Below are 15,021 nucleotides of genomic sequence, written 5' to 3'. Positions count from 1 at the left end.
CAAGATCAGAGTGCCAGCATGGTTGGGTTCTGGTGACATCTCTCTTCCTGGCTTGCAGATGGCCACCTTCTTGCCATGTCCTCACATGGCAGAGAAAAAGAAGAAACTTTCTGGTGTCTTCTTATAAGAGCACTAATGCCATCACCAGGACTTCACCCTAATGACCTCATCTAACCCTAATTACCTCCCAAAGGCCCCTAGTATCGTCACATTGGGGGTTAGGTCGTCAAGGCATGGATTTGGGGGGCAGGGCGCAAACATTCAATCCATAATAAGGGATTACTTTGTAATAACATAGAAAACCCACCCATCCCAAAGTTTTGTGGGGGACCTTTATTCTAGGGTGTGAGGCCTCTGATCTATTTAGATTGTGTCTGCAGAATGTGAGATCTTTGATCTGTTTGGGAGTCTGTGTCCAGGGTATGAAGTTAGGAACAGTCCAAGTTAGAGTATAACCACTCTAACTTATAATGGGTCTGTTTCCAAGCCAAGATTGCGAAGCTATTAAGTGTTCTCTGTCCCAGGGTGCAGTGTTTCTGAATCCTTTTGGGGTGTGAGCCCTGGAGTCCTCCCCGTCCCCACCCCTCTCTCAACCCCACCCTCAGCCTTCACTGCTAAGAGGGAACATTCATCAGCCCCATTGCTGTTCGCCTTACCTTGAGCTGAGCGCCCTCTCTTTTGAGGATGACCTGTCCAGCCCCTGGGGCATGTGAGTTTCAGATTCTTGTACCTAGACACACCCCAGATACTCACTCAGACAGACACACAAATGCTCTGTGCTATGCATATTGTTTTTTGCATAAGATTTTCCTTTATGAAGAGTTACACAAATAATATGTGAATAGAGGTTTGTATAAAAGGTTCCAACAACACATCAAGTATATGGACTACACAGGTGATCCCCACTCCACTCTCCAAAAATGACCACTGCTGTCAGTTTCTGGTGTTTCCTTTCCAAACACAGGCCCGCACACATGCACACACACACAGACACACACGCGCATGCAGTGTCACCATAACCATCTCCCACCCACTACTTTTCCTTGTCAACAGCATGTCCTGTGGAAGGCACCCCCACCCCAGAGGCACACACAGGGTGAGAGAATGCCCACTCATTCTGCGGCACATCGGGCGGGGCTCTGTGGTACATCGTAAACCCCCACCATTCATTTCACTCTGCAACAGTCATTGGCTAGAAATGGACATTTACAAGGTTCTCCCAGTTGTTTGCTCCTACCAGCCTTGCCCACACAGTTCTGTGCATGTGTGTACATTTTCAAGTTAGAAGTGGGGTTGCTGGGTCAAAGGGTTCATTCGTTCAACAGACACCTAGTGAGCGAGGTCTGTGTACCAAGCACTGTTCTAGGTGCTGGGGGGACATCAGAGAACAAGAAAGACAAATGTCCCTGCCCACGTGGAGCTGACATTCTAGTTGCAGAGGAGGGTGTCCAATTTTAGATGTTTCACAAGGTCCTGGAAGGTTTCGCTCTCATCAGTGGTGCCTTTACTGGCTTCTTCTCCACTGCTTTCTGTGGGGCAGGGTCTGCAGCAGGAGGCTGGCTGCTTTGGCCTTTGCTCTCTACAAGACCTGCAGGGGCTGAGGCTGGGACTCTCTATTTGGGGATGTGGGTGTGCACGTGTGCGTGTGGCTGGGGAGGGGGATATGGAAACTGAATGGTCCCCTGGAGAGCATGAGGGGAAATAGGGATAGAAGAGACCACTTTATGGTGTTGGAGGGAGCTAGGGACAGAGCGATCCCCTGAATCAGGCCTGAGCAGCAACCCCCCAGGTCACACCCACAGGGTGTGCAGGAATGGCAGCGCTGAGGAATCTAGTACCGTCTCAGAACATACCATTGGGTGGTTGCTGTGTGGACAATCCTAGGGCCACACAGACTGGTTTGTGGACACCCTTGGGGTCACAGAGACAGGGGTGTGGATAATCCTGGAGTCACACAGGGTGGGGTGTGAACACTCCTGGGGCCACATAGACAGGAGTGTGACGTCCACATGAGGCAGAATACACAGTGGACAATGGGGGTCGGGCTTTCCAGAAGTCACACACATTGGGGCGTGGACACTCCTGGAGTCACACACACTGGACACGGCACACTCTTGGGATCACACAGAGTGGAGTGTAGATGCTTCCGGGGTCAGATTGGTTAGTGTTGTCAACACTGTTACAATCAAACAAACTAGGGTATGGATGGTCCTGGGGTCAAACAGATCTGTACGTGGACACTTCTGGGCTCACACACGCTAGGGGGTGGATACTCCTGAGTCACCCAGAGTGGTTAGTGGATATTCGTAGGGTCACACATACTGGGGTGTGGACACCCCAGGGCTCAGTTAGCCTGGGGCATGGACACAGATTGTAGAATAGAACCTCTTGGGTCACTCAGACTGGGATGTGTGCTTCTGGGGTCAGACAGCCTGAGGTGTGGGCAGCAGTGAGGTCACATAGAGTGGGTGTGGACAGATGTGGGGCTACAAAGATGGGGGTTTGGACACTCCTGGAGTCACTCAGGTTGGAGTGTAGACAGATGTGAGGTCACTCAGAGGCGTGAACACTCCAAGGGTCACACGTGCTGGAGAGTAAACATTCCCAGGGTCACACAGAGGGAGTTTGGGACACTCTGGAAGTTAAACACACTGGGAAGTGGACACTCCTGAAATCACACATGTTGTGGACTGGACACTCCTTGTGTTGCACAGACTGGGGTATGAGTATCCGTGGTGTTCCACAGAGGACGGGACACTCCTGGGGTCATAGTGACTGACGCGGGGACAGTCCTACAGTCATATAGGCTGTGTTGTAGACACCACTATAATCTCAGTGAAAGGGATGTGGACATTCTTGTGGTCAAAGAAATGATGAGTCGGCACCCCTGGGGCTAGAGACTGAGGTGTGGACACTCCTGCGGTCACACAGAGTAGTTGATGGACACTCCTCGGTATAGACTGGGGAGCAGACACTGCTGAGGTGACAGGCTGTGGTGTGGGTGGCTCTGGGGTCACACACATGGGTATTTGGACTCTCATGGGGGTCACACATATTGGAGAATGGACATTCGTGGAGTTACACACATTGGGGAGTCAACACTCCCGGGGTCACTCATAAGGGGGTTTGAACACTCATGATCACTGGGACTGGGGTGTGGATACTGCTAGTGTGACACAGCTTGGGGGGTGTGCACTCCTGGGGTCACACATAATGATATTTGGACACAACTGTGGTCACACAGATTGGCATTTGGATAACCCTGGGGTCACACACTGGGGTGGGGACACCTCTGGCCTCACACACAGTAGTGTGCACACTCATGGTGTCACAGAATAGGGAGAGGACTCTCCTGGGGTCCAGGCTGGGGAGAGAATGATGCTGAAGGTGTGCATTCGGGGACCACTGATGAAGAAGGGAAAGTTCAAATACCACCTGCTCAAGTAGTTAAACAAGGAGCCCGTTAGATTGAGGCGGCTCTGATGCCTTGCAGCCAACATGAGCCAGAGTCAATGCACTTGTATCCGAGAAATTGAAATTTAAGAAAAACCAATCACAAACAGCCAACTGGGTTTTCCCAAATAAACACCCTCTTCAGCTCTAGCCAATCGAATAATCTCACTTTGCTTCTACATCTGCCCCATAAAAGCCTTGCCTGGGGCTTCCCTGGTGGTGCAGTGGTTGAGAGTCCGCCTGCCAATGCAGGGGACACGGGTTCGTGCCCTGGTCCGGGAAGATCCCACATGGTGCGGAGTGGCTGGGCCCGTGAGCCACGGCCGCTGAGCCTGTGCGTCCAGAGCCTGTGCTCCGCAACGGGAGAGGCCACAACAGTGAGAGGCCCGTGTACCAAAAAAAAAAAAAAAGCCTTGCCTGGAGCTCCTGTCGTGGAGCACTCCTAACCACTTCCAAGCACTGCCCAGTTCCAATGTTTGCTCAAATAAACTCCTGAAAATTTAAATGTGCCTCAGTTTATCTTTTAACACACGTAAGCCACACACATGACAGGCTCTAGAATGTGTGCTTCACTTTTAATCACCACGTAAGACTGCCTCTTTTGGTCCATATTGGTGATGCCTGAGGAAAGGAAACATCTATAATCTACGGCTTGGAAGGTCTGTAGTGCCTGTGACCTGGGGCTTCTCACTTATCTTCAGAGTTTATCTTACTGTTTCTTTTTTTTTATGTTTTTATTTCATTGTACAGTCTTACACCACCACTGAGATTAGGAGAGCAAGGACACTGAAATCTACTGTATTTAGGACTTTTGAATGTAACATATACTTCTTTTGCGGGGGGGTGGTGCTGTGTTGGGTCTTCGTTGCTGCGCGCGGGCTTTCTCTAGTTGCAGCGAGCTGGGACTACTCTTCGTTGTGGTGTGTGGGCTTCTCATTGCGGTGGCTTCTCTCGTTGCGGAGCACGGGCTATAGAGCATGTGGGCTTCAGTATTTGTGGCACATGGGCTTCAGTAGTTGTGGCTCACGGGGTCTAGAGCGCAGCCTCAGTAGTTGTGGCGCATGGGCTTAGTTGCTCTGCAGCATGTGAGATCTTCCCGGACCAGGGCTCGAACCCATGTCCCCTGCATTAGCAGGCAGATTCTTAACCACTGTGCCACTAGGGAAGTCCCCTATCTTACTGTTTCTTTATCTGTGAAATGGGGATCACTTATTTCCCACCTCCTTTGCCAAGACATTTTGAGGGTGAAGTGAAGTTCTCAAGTTAAAACTGCTTTGTAAAATAAAGCACCAGGCCTAAGACTTTTCCTAAAATTCAAAGCAGTGAACTGGCTGGTCCAGTGGCATGGGGCAAGGAGCTGGGAGAGTGGACACCAAGTTTGTAATCACGGATCTAACTGTGTGACCTTGAACAAGTCACTTGCTTGCACCAGCCTGAGATTCCTGGGGATAATACCCATCTGACAGGGTATCACAGTGACAGTTGGCTGTCCCCCAAAGTCATACTTCATCTTCCCTAATGTTGAGCTGTTGCAAAGCAGCTGCCCAGCCAGAAATTACATTTCCCACCCCCACTTGCACCTGGATGGGGTCATATGACCAGTCCTGCTGAATGGAACTTGAGCTAAAATGACATGTGTCCTTAACAAACAGTGGTGTTTTCTCCATTTGCATTTGTCCATCTTTTGGAGGTCTAGAGCCCCAGCACAGAGTGAAGCCACAGTGTACAAGGACCCCGGGGTTCTCAGCCACCACATGGAAGTCCACCTATCAACCAGGAACACTCACAGTAGTCTGTGATGTTTATTATTGTGTGAAACCATTGACATTGTGATGTTGGTTTGTTACTGCAAGAGAATTAATTCCTGAACACATACACAGTGTTGTGTGGATCGAATCCTCTGTGGAAATGGGCTCTGCAAGCTGAGGAGTCCATGGACAGGAGAGGCTTCTTCTGGGAGGTCCTACTGGCTTCTAGGAGCTGCTTGTCCTTCCTTTACAGCAGGCAGAACTCTGGCCAGGGTGAGGGGCTGGGAGGGCATTTGAACCTCCAAGCTGGACACTGGCTCCCCTGCCGGGGTTGGGGGGACCCTGGACATGGGACCCTGTTCTTCAGAGGCCCAGAGGTGAATGAAGTGCTGGTGCTCCGAAGCTTGGTTTGGCTTTAATAATGGGCTTCGGGGTACATCTAGAGTTGGTAGAATTCAGCCACAACCTTCTATAGATGGATTAAAGACAGCTTTGATTTCACTAAATGTCTCCAACAGTGGATTTCTTCTTCTCCTTAGAATGAAGGCAATTTCTGCTGTTGTAACCGAGACCTACCATGCTCTTCCCCCCCAGTGCTGGCCCCAGTGCTTCTTCTTGGACAAAGCCTCCGGGGCTAGTGGGGCAGCAGCCAGGGTTTCCCAAACCATGCAACTTTCAGGGCCATTTGATGTTCCTATGACACAGGCCCACACAGTGTGCTGGGACAGTGCTTGTTTAAGGAATGTTATTTCTACCCCAAAGAAAATGCCTGCCTGAATTCCCCAGCTGTCCAGTGGTTAGGGCTCTGCGCTTTCACTGCCAAGGGCACGGGTTCAGTCCCTGGTTGGGGAAATAAGACCCTGCAAGCAGTGTGGCACGGACAAAAAAAAAAAAAAAGAAAAGAAAATGCCTGCCTTTCCACCAGATCCAGACATTTAAACCACATACGCTCTGTAGCTCAGTTTCCTTGTCCATAAAAAGGACATGCTAGAACCTAGCCTGGCCATCTCAAAGGGTAGTTAAGAGATTATGTGATTTGGATTCCTTTTATTTCTTTTTCCTCTGACTGCTATGGCTAGAACTTCCAAAACTATGTTGAATAAGAGTGGTGAGAGTGGGCAACCTTGTCTTGTTCCTGATCTTAGTGGAAATGGTTTCAGTTTTTCACCATTGAGGACGATGTTGGCTGTGGGTTTGTCATATATGGCCTTTATTATGTTGAGGAAAGTTCCCTCTATGCCTACTTTCTGCAGGGTTTTTATCATAAATGGGTGTTGAATTTTGTCGAAAGCTTTCTCTGCATCTATTGAGATGATCATATGGTTTTTCTCCTTCAATTTGTTGATATGGTGTATCACGTTGATAGATTTGCGTATATTGAAGGATCCTTGCATTCCTGGGATAAACCGCACTTGATCATGGTGTATGATCCTTTTAATGTGCTGTTGGATTCTGTTTCCTAGTATTTTGTTGAGGATTTTTGCATCTATGTTCCTCAGTGATCTTGGCCTCTGGTTTTCTTTCTTTGTGACATCTTTGTCTGGTTTTGGTATCAGCGTGATGGTGGCCTCGTAGAATGAGTTTGGGAGTGTTCCTCCCTCTGCTATATTTTGGAAGAGTTTGAGAAGGATAGGTATTAGCTCTTCTCTAAATGTTTGATAGAATTCGCCTGTGAAGCCATCTGGTCCTGGGCTTTTGTTTGTTGGAAGATTTTTAATCACAGTTTCAATTTCAGTGCTTGTGATTGGTCTGTTCATATTTTCTATTTCTTCCCGGTTCAGTCTCGGCAGGTTGTGCGTTTCTAAGAATTCGTCCATTTCTTCTAGGTTGTCCATTTTATTGGCATAGAGTTGCTTGTAGTAATCTCTCATGATCTTTTGTATTTCTGCAGTGTCAGTTGTTACTTCTCCTTTTTCATTTCTAATGCTATTGATTTGAGTCTTCTCCCTTTTTTTCTTGATGAGTCCGGCTAATGGTTTATCAATTTTGTTTATCTTCTCAAAGAACCAGCTTTTAGTTTTATTGATCTTTGCTATCGTTTCCTTCATTTCTTTTTCATTTATTTCTGATCTGATCTTTATGATTTCTTTCCTTCTGCTAAATTTGGGGGTTTTTGTTCTTCTTTCTCTAATTGCTTTAGGTGCAAGGTTAAGTTGTTTATTTGAGATGTTTCCTGTTTCTTAAGGTAGGATTGTATTGCTATAAACTTCCCTCTTAGAACTGCTTTTTAGAACCCAAAATAGGTTTTGGGTCATCGTGTCTCCATTGTCATTTGTTTATAGGTATTTTTTATTTCCTCTTTGATTTCTTCAGTTATCACTTCGTTATTAAGTAGTGTATTGTTTAGCCTCCATGTGTTTGTATTTTTTACAGATCTTTTCCTGTAATTGATATCTAGTCTCATAGCGTTGTGGTCGGAAAAGATACTTGATACGATTTCAATTTTTTTAAATTTACCAAGACTAGATTTGTGACCCAAGATATGATTTATCCTGGAGAATGTTCCATGAGCACTTGAGAAAAATATGTATTCTGTTGTTTTTGGATGGAATGTCCTGTAAATATCAATTAGGTCCATCTTGTTTAATCTATTATTTAAAGCTTGTGTTTCCTTATTTATTTTTTTTCGAATGATCTGTCCATTGGTGAAAGTGGGGTGTTTGCAGATGACATGATACTATACATAGAGAATCCTAAAGATGCTACCAGAAAACTACTAGAGCTAATCAATTAATTTGGTAAAGTAGCAAGATACCAAATTAATGCACAGAAATCCCTGGCATTCTTATACACTAATGATGAAAAATCTGAAACTGAAATTAAGAAAACACTCCCATTTACCATTGCAACAAAAAGAATAAAATATCTAGGAATAAACCTACCTAAGGAGACAAAAGACCTGTATGCGGAAAATTATAAGACACTGATGAAAGAAATTAAAGATGATACAAATAGATGGAGAGATATACCATGTTCTTGGATTGGAAGAATCGACATTGAGAAAATGACTCTACTACCCAAAGCAATCTACAGATTCAATGCAATCACTGTCAAACTACCACTGGCATTTTTCACAGAACAAGAACAAAAAATTTCACAATTTGCATGGAAACACAAAAGACCCCGAATAGCCAAAGCAATCTTTTTTTTTTAATTTTTAAAAAATTTTTTTTGCGGTACGCGGGCCTCTCACTGTTGTGGCCTCTCCCTTTGCGGAGCACAGGCTCCGGACACGCAGGCTCAGCGGCCATGGCTCACGGGCCCAGCCGCTCTGCACCATGTGGGATCTTCCCGGACCGGGGCACGAACCCGTGTCCCCTGCATTGGCAGGCGGACTCTCAACCACTGCACCACCAGGGAAGCCCCAAAGCAATCTTGAGAACGAAAAATGGAGCTGGAGGAAGCAGGCTCCCTGACTTCAGACTATACTACAAAGCTACAGTAATCAAGACAGTATGGTCCTGGCACAGAAACAGAAATATAGATCAATGGAACAGGATAGGAAGACCAGAGATAAACCCATGCACATATGGTCACCTTATCTTTGATAAAGGAGGCAAGAATACACAATGGAGAAAAGACAGCCTCTTCAATAAGTGGTGCTTGGAAAACTGGACAGGTATGTGTAACAGTATGAAATTAGAACACTTCCTAGCACCATACACAAAAATAAACTCAAAATGGATTAAAGACCTAAATGTAAGGCCAGACACTATCAAACTCTTAGAGGAAAACATAGGCAGAACGCTCTATGACATAAATCACAGCAAGATCCTCTTTGACCCACCTCCTAGAGAAATGGAAATAAAAACAAAAATAAACAAATGGGACCTAATTAAACTTATAAGCTTTTGCACAGCATAGGAAACCATAAGCAAGACCAAAAAATGACCCTCAGAATGGGAGAAAATATTTTCAAATGAAGCAACTGACAAAGGATTAGTCTCCAAAATTTACAAGCAGCTCGTGCAGCTCACTAACAAAAAAACAAACAACCCAATCCAAAAATGGGCAGAAGACGTAAATAGACATTTCTCCAAAGAAGATATACAGATTGCCAACAAACACATGAAAGAATGCTCAACATCATTAATCATTAGAGAAATGCAAATCAAAACTACAATGAGATATCATCTCACACCAGTCAGAATGGCCATCATCAAAAAATCTAGAAACCATAAATGCTGGAGAGGGTGTGGAGAAAAGGGAACACTCTTGCACTGCTTGTGGGAATGTGAACTGATACAGCCACTATGGAGAACAGTATGGAGGTTCCTTAAAAAACTACAAATAGAACTACCATATGACCCAGCAATCCCACTACTGGGCATATACCCTGAGAAAACCATAATTCAGAAGGAGTCATGTACCAAAATGTTCATTGCAGCTCTATTTACAATAGCCAGGACATGGAAGCAGCCTAAGTGTCCATCAACAGAAGAATGGATAAAGAAGATGTGGCACATATATACAATGGAATATTACTCAGCCATAAAAAGAAACGAAATTGAGTTATTTGTAGTGAGGTGGATGGACCTAGAGTCTGTCATACAGAGTGAAGTAAGTCAGGAGAAAAACAAATACTGTATGCTAATACATATATGTGGAATCTAAGAAAAAAGTCATGAAGAACCTAGGGGTAAGACGGGAATAAAGACACAGACCTACTAGAGCATGGACTTGAGGATATGGGGAGGGGGAAGGGTAAGCTGTGACAAGGTGAGAGAGTAGCATGGACATATATACACTACCAAACGTAAAATAGCTAGCTAGTGGGAAGCAGCCACAGAGCACAGGGAGATCAGCTCGGTGCTTTGTGACCACCTAGAGGGGTGGGATAGGGAGGGTGGGAGGGAGGGAGACGCAAGAGGGAAGAGATATGGGAACATATGTATATGTATAACTGATTCACTTTGTTATAAAGCAGAAACTAACACACCATTGTAAAGCAATTATACTCCAATAAAGATGTTAAAAAAAAAAAGAGATTATGTGAAAAGTGTCTTTCTCAGTAAAGCATTATTCTCCCTGCAAGTAACAGAAAGCCCTATTAGATTGCCTTCAAGTGAGGGGGGTTTATGTCCTCCCATTACCAGAAAATTTGAGGTGGGCAGTCCCAGGCTCAATGATATTGTAAGCAGAGTCAAATTTTTCCTTCCCTCTTTCATCTTGACCGTCTTTAAGCATGCTGACTTTTGTCTTCATGCTTATTGCCTTGTGGTCACAAGATGGCCGCTGCACTTCCAGCCCTGACATCTGTATCCAATGCAGGAAAAAGGGATCTGGACAAAGGCTCTCTCTTAATGACGCATTGTCTTTTTATTTGAGATGACAACCCTCCCTATAGATTATCCTTCATATCTCATTGGCCAAAGCAGCATCAAATGTCCCCCTCCCCCAATTTATAACTCTCCAAAGGAGGCTAAATAACTATGACTGATTTAGATCAATCATAATCTATTCACTTGGTCTGGGGGAGGAACTTATCCTCTTTAAGGACTGGGGATCTCCATCAACCATCTGAAAAGAGTGGGAACGAGGTAGTAGAGAGGGAGGGAATGGGGTAAGGACAGTAGGGGAGGCGGTGGGAAGCATCTACCATAGAACCACAGAGTGGGAGGCAAGGTGAGTCGAGTTCTAGCCCTAGTTCTGCATTGGAGTTGCTGTGTGGCTTGTTTTGTCCCTTGCAATCTCTGGGCCTTGGTTTCTCTTCTGTACCAGAGGGAGTTGAGGTCAAAGGTTTCAAAGGGCACACCATGGGTTGATCGCCCTGTAGACTTGACCTGGACATGGGGGCTGGGCTCTGGAATTCACTACATGACAGCGAAGGTCCACTGACTCCTTCACTGGGGAAGGTCCAGAAGCTACTTGGCTCTTGTCTCCTTCCACCTGGCAGGGGCAAGGATCTCTCATCCTTCTGGGATCAAGGTCATTTTGGTTGTCCTTGAAGAGGTCATTCTGAGTGTGTACAAGGGACTCCTGGGGCAGAGCAGGGGCTCACATCTGAGTCCAGTTTTCAGCTTCCAGCTTCAGTTCTGTTACTGATGTCACACTAGGTGACCTTGAAAGGTCCCTGGCCCTCTCTGTCCCTCATTTTTCCCAGTTGTTCAGTGAGGAGTTTAGATAGGATGGCCTCTGCTGGACTTTACAGCCCTAAACTGCTGAGGCTAAGTGGGCTCAAGAAAGACAGAAGAGAAAGATGAGGTCTGCATTCCTGGGACCTTGGGAGGCCCTTGGAGGCAGGGATGGGGGAGTTAGGAACCTCCAGTGATTGCAGCTGAAGCTTTGAAGCTGATGCCCACTCAGTGTCCCTACTCATGCCTCAGAGTTCTTGTGGGAAGGGCAGATTCTCTGGTGCCCCTTCCAGCCTCCCTCTGTCCACTATTTCACTGCCACCTGAAAGCAGGACTCAGTCAAAGCTGTTCTTCTCGTCTTGAGGTTTTGTCCCCACAGCTTCCCTCTCAGTAAAACCAGAACTTTTGTGGATGGCCTGCCCCCCTTCCTTCCTTTCTTCCCTTTTTATTATTTATTGGGTGCACTGGTGCTGGGTGCTGGGGATACAACAGGGAACTTGGCAGACCCACTTCTGTTCTCCTGGAGCTCATAATCTGCTGGATGAGTCTGCAGCTAAGCATTAATATTCCTCATCAGGAATGTTCTAAAGGGGGGCAACCAACAGAGCCAAAGAGGGTATACTGGTGTCCAAGGGATGTTGTAACAAGGTACCACAAACATGGTGGCTTAAACAAAAATTTATTCACTCATAGCTCTGGAGGCCAGAAGTCCTAAGTCAAGGTATGGGCAGGGCTGCACTCCCTCCAGAGGCTCTAGGGGAGAATCTATTTGTTGCTTCTTTTAGCTTTCGGTGGCTGCTGGCATTCCTTGGCTTGTGGCCCCATCACTCCAATCTCTGCCTCCATGGTCACACTGCCGCCTCCTCTGTGTGTGCATCTTCTCCTCTTCTGTCTATGTCAAATCTCCCTCAGCCTCCCTCTTATAAGGACACTTGTGGTTACATTTAGAGCCCACCAGATAATCAAGATAATCTCCCTGTGTCCAGATCCCTCACATAATCACATCTGCAAAGTCTTTTTTTTTTTGCCGTATAAGTGAACATTCACAGGTTCCAGGGATTAGGAGGTGGATAACTTTGTAGGGCTATTAGTTAACCTCCTACAGTTGGGGACGCCAGGAAGGAGTCCTTGGGTAGGTAACATCTCAGTTGAAATCTGAAGGATAAGGAGTTAACCGAACAGAAGACCGGGAGACAGAATGTGCCAGTGGCACGTGTAAAGCTCTTGGAGATGAGAATGAAAAATTTTAACGTGGGAAAACCAAGGAGTTGAGGGTAGCAGACTGGACCGTAGAGCAATAGGCGGGTTGCAGAGGCTCAGATTAGCCCAGCCAGGCAGAGGCAAGATAAGGAAATGGGCAGCCTGACAATATCCCAGTGCAGCTCCAAAGTCGTGTGTGATGGACAGGCTGAGGGCTGGCTTGTGCCTGAGAGACGCAGCCCCTCACCAGACCGGGAAACTTGGTCCGCCAGCCCCCACTCACTCACTCAGGAAGGCAGGTCTCTGGACCGGGGTGCCCCCACCAGCACAGGTCAGTGTGGACTGACAGTGGTTAAGAGCCTGGCTTCTAACGTTGGATGGCCTGGGCTGGGATCGCAGCTCTGCCACACCCTGGCAGGATGACCTCGGGCAATTTGCTTAGCCACTCTGGAGTCCCCTCCTCCCTTTCCTGCACTCAAGGTAGTAGGTACTTTGCAAATGTTAGTAATTATGGACGCCAAGAAGTCTTGTTAGCCTCGGGATATTTCAGGGGAGAGAGGTAAGAGGAATCTGGGGCCTCTAGGTCAGCATTAAGTGAGCCCAAAGCCCACTTGCTCTTTTGTGAGCTGATCTTATTGACTCTTATTGGTCAAGCTGGTTCAAGTTGGTTTCTGTTACTTGCAGATAAAAACATCTTATCTGATAAAGGTTTTTCATAATCTTTTTCAAAAATTTAATTATTTTATTATTATTATATTATTTATTTTTGCCTGCACTGGGTCTTTGTTGCTGTGCGCGGGATTTCTCTAGTTGCGGCGAGTGGGGGCTACTCTTCTATCTTCTCATTGCGGTGGTTTCTCTTGTTGTGGAGCACGGGCTTTAGGTGCGCGGACTCAGTAGTTGTGGCTCGCGGGCTCTAGAGTGCAGGCTCAGTAGTTGTGGTACACGGGCTTAGTTGCTCCGTGGCATCTTCCCAGACCAGGGATCGAACCCATGACCCCTACCTTGGCAGGCAGATTCTTAACCACTGTGCCACTAGGGAAGTCACTTTAAAAAATTTTTTTTTTTTTATTTGGCTGCATTGGGTCTTAGTCGTGGCGTGCTGTCTTAGTAGTGGCGGCGCGTGGGCTTAGTTGCCCCACTGCATGTGGGATCTTCGTTCCCAGACCAGGGATCGAACCCATGTCCCCTGCATTGGAAGGTGGATTCTTAACCACTGGACCATGAGGGTAGTCCCTAGGTCTTCTTAAGTTCCTTAAAGTAATGATTTATTTCTTTTACCAGACAATCCCCTTGTTTGGGTTCAAACCACAAGTTTTGTCTCGCCTTTTGTGGACAGTAGTTCTGATGTCAGTTCCATTTTCAAAGCTTTGCTATCCTGTTTGGGTCTGCTTATGCATGTACAGCGCAGGAGCAAGCTGGAGGCTTGTGTAAGTTTATGCACAGAATTAGGGGATTCCTTTCTCCAGCTCTCTCTTCTATGGCATTGCCCTCCACATTCTCCAGCTTTCAGGGGCCTGTTTTCCTGGTCCTCTGGCCGGAATGATGTCATTTCTCTTGGAGATTTAGCTGCCTACGCTACTGCCATATGGTTCTGGGCTGGGGCCACCACTGGGGGAAAGCCAGGAGAGAAAAAAGAAAAACAAGTCCCCAGAGATTCCCACCCCAACTCCTCCCCACACTCTTCAGATTACAGTTGTGTATTGTGGTTCTGGGTATCATGGTTCTAGGTGGAAGATCCTTACACTGTTTGAAGATCATTTTCCGGAATATGTGATCTCTCAACTCTTTGGGGGTTTCTATCTGAATTAGGATTTATTTCAACTATTTGGGCACCTGTGGCAAAGAATTTGAGAACTCTGAACTATGTGTGTGTGTCTGTCCAGTGGGTGAGGTCTCTGAGAACCTTTGGTTTCTGTATCCCGTGACGTGAGTTCCCTAAGTTGTTTGGGGTATATTTCCAGGTGTTAAGTTTCTTTTCCATTTCGGGGTATCAGTCCCAGGGTGTGATGTTACTAAAGTACTGTTTCTAGTGACTGAAGTCTCTAAGCCATTTATGAGCCAGAATCCCAAGGAATGACAGCTCTAAGGTGTTTGTAATTTGTATACTTGGGTGTGAGGTCTTTGAGCTATTTTGGTGTCCAGATCTTAGAATGTAAATTCTCAGAACTCCTTTGGCATCTGTCTTGCATAGTGTGAGTTTCCTGAACCATTTGGGGTATGCTTTTAGGCATGATGTTTCTGTTCCTTTTGGAAAATCTTAATTCCAAGGCTGATGCTCTGTGCCTTATGGTATGTTGTATCTGAACTCTTTTGGAATGTGTGTCCAGAGTATGAGATATCTGAAATTTTATGCATTTTTTCTTAAGAGTTTGAGGTCTCTGAACTACAGCATGTGTAGGATTTTGTCCAATAGCATGAGGCCACTGAGTCGTTGGGGTGGGGGACTCTGTCCCAAGATATGAGCTCTCTGAGCTGTTTGAATTACTGAGTCCCTGGGTGTGTTCCACAATGTGCTGTCTTGGAAGTGGTTCCGTATCTGTGTC

This window comes from Aethalodelphis obliquidens, unplaced genomic scaffold (assembly GCF_003676395.1).
Source record: "Aethalodelphis obliquidens isolate GAN/ISIS:26980383/991018 unplaced genomic scaffold, ASM367639v1 scaffold71, whole genome shotgun sequence".
Classification (NCBI taxonomy): Eukaryota; Metazoa; Chordata; class Mammalia; order Artiodactyla; family Delphinidae; genus Aethalodelphis; species Aethalodelphis obliquidens.
The sequence above is the reverse complement of the archived record's forward strand: the minus strand, read 5'-3'. Positions refer to the sequence as shown.